Here is a 6,000-nt window from a genome sequence, read left to right as displayed (position 1 = left end):
TCAACTTTGAGTGAATCAGAATAAGAATCGGAATCAGATTCGGAATCGGAGTCCTCAAGAACTCAGTTTTGAAAGGCTGGACGCAACGGCCTTGCTTATCAGCCGTTTTCCCTTGCTTTCCTCATTCGCTGGCTCTTTTGGCTGTTCGGTCTTGCCACACGATCTTCCTATTCCTTTTGTTTTCTTTTTCGGGCTCAGTTTTTTTTCGGTTTTTGGCTAAGTTGCAGGCCATTTTGCCGCAACAGGTTCTTGGCTCGCTTCTTGGCCCTATCTCTCTCTCTCCCTCTTTCACGCTCTCTCTGTCCGTCTGGAAGTCCATCAATCCCACTTTCCCCCTTCCATGGATGAGAACTGGACAACGGCAACAGGTTCTGAGCAAAAAGAGCCGACTCTCTCTCTCTCGGCTGTTCCCTCTACCACTGAGATAAGTGACTTTCAATACGAAATACAAATATACCTGTTTGCGTTGGCTTTACTTGATAAGAGGCTCTAACCCCCATTATTTAGCACTAAATTTACCACTGGGTCTTAGACCCCTCTCCTTCTCTCTTTCTCTCTCTCACACGCACACACTCTCGCACTCTTGCAGGTAGAGCTACAACAACAACAGCTTAGAGGTGTCTCAAGACAGAGATACACTCTTTCTGCGGCTCTCTGGTGGTCTGATTTCCAGCTGGCTGCTTACGTGGCCTAACTGAAAAATGAAAGGTATGATAGACCGGTTAATAGGAATGTAACAGAACGGAAGAATGGTCATGTGATACTACAATTTAGTAGGAAAAACGAGCAATCCTTAAATAATCCGTTATAAGGTGCTTATTAAAATCATTGCCTACCTTTTGGCGAACTTAAGAGTTTTATGTGTGCTGCTCTACTGAAATTACGGATATCTTTTCAAAATCACCAGTTAAAAAATGTTTCTGCTCAAAATGATTTAACGACCTCATTATATTTGATAATATAAGACTTTTTCAATTTCATCATTAAATCAGTATTTCAGTTAAGATTTGGCAAATCGGTTATTCAGCGTAATTCTGCAATCACTTTGTGTACACATATACAGGCTTATTACAGGGTAATAGGATGATCGTGCTCAGTTGCAGTGTGCTCAAAGAGGTCTGCGGCATTTTCGCAATCGCCGAGAGAGAACGAGCCCGATTGGGAGACGCATGTGGCACTGGCACACGAGCTTTGCCTGATCGCGAGTTTCAGTCTTCTTTTGGCTCTCGCACCGTGCAGTTCGTGAGGAAAAGCGGAAAACCCAAGGAAACCCAGAGCGTTGCATGCCCCGCGATTCGGGGCTCGTGTCCGTGTACTGTGTACCTGTGTGCCCGCGTGCTCGTCAGTGTGTGTGCTAGCTTGTGAGTTAACAAAAAATGAAGCAACCGAAAATGCACAAAAAATTAAATGCAGTTTCTACTCAATGAAAATGCTGTGAATAAGTTTAATCAGCTCTCAAGCTCGTGTAAAAAGCAGGGGAGCAAAAACAAACAACAACAATTAGTGGCCAAAAGCACGAAACGGCATAAAAAGCGACAAAAACAAAAGGTGTCGTGTAAAAATGCGCCCGAAAAATTACAAAATTCAGCAAACATAAACAAAAATACAAAACCCGTGTACAAAGATCAACCTTCAAGGCTAGAAGAATTCTTCCGCCATAAAAACAGAGCTTAGTGTTGCCTTTTAGCGGGTGGCAAGAACTTTTCGATTGTTCCCTCTTCTTTATCTTCATCGTATTCTTCTGCATCTTCTCATTTTTTTTTCGTGGCTGCTTCAACAAGTTTTCCCCCAACAGCAGGGATTTTCCAACCAGTTTTTGGCGCTTGCCATTTTCCGCGCTTCAAAACTTCTGCCCCTTCTTCTGCTTCTTCTTTCTTCCTTCTGCAAGTGAGGAGTCGCAGAAAGAGTCGGGAAGAAAGAGCGCCAGAGAGAGACGGGGATATAGACAAGGTGGAGCTGAGAAGCAGCTGCAAATTTGGCATGGGTCAGTTTAAAAGACGAAACCATACCGATCTCGTTTGCATTTCTACACCTTTAACCATAAAACCTGGCTACGGAAAATCCCCCAACCTCCCCCATAAAAATAGGTGTCGGGCAGTACATGTTTTGGATTAATTTCGACGGGTGCCACCAGTAAGAAAACACATTTGCGGTAAGAAACATAATTCATTCGGCAAATGTATCTTTGAATGGTGGTTCGTGTGACCACCAAAGAAATTACATAAGCAAATGCACCAAAAAGATTGAGCGAACTCGAAACTGAAGGTGTTTTCTTCCAGACTTGATTAAGGAGTGTTAGAACTCGGAACAAAGAAGGTTAGGAAAACACTAATGCAATTGAAAAGCTGATAAGGCAGGTAGAGTGAACTACAGAAAAAATGGAAACAATTAGGTTAGTGATACAGAAAACGAACAAAGGTGCTACTAATAGAGGAGAACTTGCATGCTAAGGAAGTTCGGTACACGTTACAAATTTCGACGTTTCATATTGATGCCAGTTTAATAGGGTTATTTTGAATAATTTGTAACATAAAACACAAGTCTTATAACAGCTTCGGTTATTAGACTACCGTTTAATCGACCGACTGGCATGATAAAAAGTATTCAATGTAATTTAAATGCAGAGTTTGGCCTGAATTGGCCTAAACAATAACCGAGGCAGCGGCAGAGGCCCCAAGACAGTGGAAAATTTGCATAGACCACAAAGCTAGGAGAAAACAAATTCTCGAGTGCTAAAGAAATCCGATTCAGATTCTGCCAGCGATAAGGGATGATAAAGAGCAGGAGGGGCAGAAATAATAATTCAAATCCCCACCGCCCAGGTGACAGTTCTGCACTGCAATCCAGGGAAAGTGGGCGTTAATCGGAGACTCTGGGAATGGGCGGGTCCCATTCTGGGGGGAAGGAACTCGCAGCAGGCGTAGGGTTTCTATGTCGTTTCCATGTGACGACTTATCAACTGTCCCGACGGCAGGGGGAGAGGGGCAGGGCTGGGGGATCGCTTAGCATCAACATCAAATACTACTCAAGAATTTCAAAGCAAACTTGTTTGCTCAACTTGACAGCGATTTGTGGGAGGAATGGGGGGTTTGCTACACAGCAAGAAAGTCAATGGTATTTAGTATAAAAAATATAAGCTTAAGATGTTTCTCTGGAATATAACGAGCTATTATACTAAAAGAATCCTAAGTAGAATGTCACAGACTGCTATTAATATATTCATTTGGAATATTATCGAAAAACTTAGGGGCACTTCGATTTTTTCGCCGTGTAGCCAGGAAGGTAGGTAGGTGGATCTGGTGGTAAAGGTGGAGGTGGAGCAGAGACCGAGTTCAATACACTCGGCGGCATTCAGTGACGAACATTTGGCTTTTGGGTGTTTTGAACTCATTTCGAAATGCGTAAAATTTGTTTTGTCTTTGGCCTTTTATGTGCTTGCCGTTGGAAGATTGATTAAATTATTGAGATGTGTTGTCGAGCGCCAATTGCTTTTCCGATGATCTATTTAATTAGGAAGGCAAACAAAAACATCCGTGGAATGCGCTGCGAGGCGACCTTGCCATATTTGACGACTGGCTTTTCTATCTGCTTTCCACTCGCAGCCTTCTCGAGTCGTCAACTTCATTGGCAACCCGTTTCTGCCTCACATTCCCCAGTTTCCCCCAGTTTCGCCCAGTTGCCTCTTGCCATGGAGAGTTTTATCTTATCGGCCGCTGTTACCGGCTTGGCAGCCTAAGACTAATTATAATCTTATCTGTCACAACTAAGTAGTGCAAACATCAGTGGAACTGTAACCGAAACAGAGACCCAGTGAAACATCTACAACTGCGAATTTGGACTCAGATCTGTTTCGGTGGCGTTGTAAATTCCTCACATAATAAGCTGAAATTTCGGGAAAGCAACATGCAGAGTGTTTTCCCAAATTTCGCAAAAAAGTATGTGTGTATGTGTGTGTGTTTGTGATCGCCTTGCCAGCTAAGCAAATAAACACTGGCAATGATATAGGGGCGAGCACCATCGCCAGAGGAATTCATCAAGTCCGAAAAATAACTTCCCGAGAAATTGCCATTTCATCATTTTTTGAGATAGAACGGAATGCGAGGTGGAGAAGATTTACCGGAGGTAAAAGCCACAACAGTTGTTTACGAAGCGATCAAACTTTCTAAGACTGCAGGCATGCTTAAAGAGAATATCATAAGCCTTCCGCAGGTTTTCGGTCATAAATAGTTGTTTCAAAGATTATTTTCCTTGACTAATACTTGGGCTCATGGCGCATATTTGCTTCCAAAACTACGCGGAAATACGCAAGCCACTGCATCAAGAACTTTGGAGCTAACTGTGAAGTTTTATTGCACATCATTTGCGGATCTTATGTAGGTTGAGTTAGTACATACCAGTTTTCGTCTGAGGCTTACATTTTAATAAGTTTCCTACAGTTATTCTTACATTCGTGGGGTTTCCAAGTTTTTACAAATTTGTACAGGCATTGCACAGAGTGCGAGGAATTCGCTGAGCAAATATTTGTGCTCCATGCCACTTGTACGTGTGTATTTGTATCTGCTGTATCCATTCAGCAGATACTTTCCACCTTGGGCCAGCATCTCACTGTTGTTGTGGAAATGATAAGCGAAACGAACGACCTTGTTTCCGAAGCCAACGACCTTCGCAATTTACCAAAGCAATTACAACTTCCCCGGGCAAACGAGAGAAGTAGCATCCTGCTGCGAGATTGTGATCTCGGATCAAGGATGTGGGCTCTGGGATCCGAAAACCAAAAAGATCCGACGGAAGTAAGGTGGAACAATTGACGGGATCGCGGGATCTGCTTAGGTAGTTTTCAGTTGACAGGATCATAAACAAATGCCCAAATGCCGCTGCAGAGCCCGAAGAATGAGTTTCAAATCTGCGCCTTGCCTCTCTTTCACCGCGCCTCCTGCTGCCTCTTTCACACTACATGGGGCATTTTCGCGAGGGTTTCTCGAGCTGTGGCTGTGGGTGTGGGTGTATTCAACATTTGCAACTACCAAGAAGCGCGGCTTGGGAATATCTTTTTCCCATTTCGTTTTCCATCTTTTTGTTATTTGCTGCAAGCCAAGCGCGGCGGAGCACTAAAGAAAGCGTTGAACTTGCAGCAGGTTGCAATTGCCCATGTTGCCAGGCCCTTTTTTGCGGAAATCCAGCGAACGAATTGCATTTAATTGTAAATTTATGCGTCTGCTTCCGTCCCCCCCGATCCCCTGACCCCATCGCTTGCCTTCTATAATTTAGCTTTGCTTTGGACTTGTGTAGTGTGAATGCCTCGCGATCTTCACCTTTGTGTGAATGTTTCTGCAGCAGGTAGTTGTGTGAGAATTGACAAAATTATAATGAGTCGACAGTGTGGAGAGTGCACAGCGAAAAACATTAGAAGCCTTTAAAGTGAATTAAAATGCACACAAGTTGAAATAAAGCTAAGTTAACCTATAAATGCAGTTTGGATATAAGCCAGATACAAGTTACACACATGAGTTGATAGGCGAAACTGAAATTCCAAAACACTCCACATCGTTATACTTTAAATATACTGGTAATATGGAACACATTGCAGTTATTGTACTTTCGGGTGGATTTTTCCAAGTGTTCCGCTGGAAGCCACCAAAGCAACGGCAGCCTGGCCAAACCAACACCTCCGCCCAGGTACATAGGCACATAATAATCATAACACATAAGCGGGCAGGTAACAGTTTCCATTCATCTTTGCGCTGCTTTGTTACGCTTGTTAGTGGCTGACACCATGGTGCGGAGTACAACTTGGATTTACGACGACCTTTGGGCCGCTTTGCATGCCGCTGGCTATCAGGTATCCGGGCATCTCAATCTCGGATCAGCCTTCTCCGGAATGCGACCGACCACCTATGCAGCGGGTAATACTCGGCAGATAGTTTTAAGCTGATAGGCAAACAGTTTGAGTTGGCGAACTGAAGTGGAAACAGGGGTCACAGTTCAAGAGGAGAACCGAAG

The 6,000-nt window shown here is 43.7% G+C and overlaps 1 protein-coding gene across 1 annotated transcript in view; it reads left to right on the top strand.

Moving 5' to 3' along the window:
* Positions 1-1,223: 1,223 nt before the first annotated feature.
* LOC122613332 (protein Shroom) overlaps positions 1,224-6,000 on the top strand; it is a 44,602-nt gene continuing 39,825 nt past the window's right edge. The window contains exon 1 of the mRNA XM_043787459.1: positions 1,224-1,361. The gene's annotated coding sequence lies outside the window, so the exon portion shown is untranslated. The remainder of the gene's footprint in view (positions 1,362-6,000) is intronic.

The sequence above is a fragment of the Drosophila teissieri genome, chromosome 2R (genome assembly GCF_016746235.2).
Source record: "Drosophila teissieri strain GT53w chromosome 2R, Prin_Dtei_1.1, whole genome shotgun sequence".
Taxonomy (NCBI): domain Eukaryota; kingdom Metazoa; phylum Arthropoda; class Insecta; order Diptera; family Drosophilidae; genus Drosophila; species Drosophila teissieri.
This window is presented reverse-complemented; position numbering and strand designations above follow the sequence as displayed.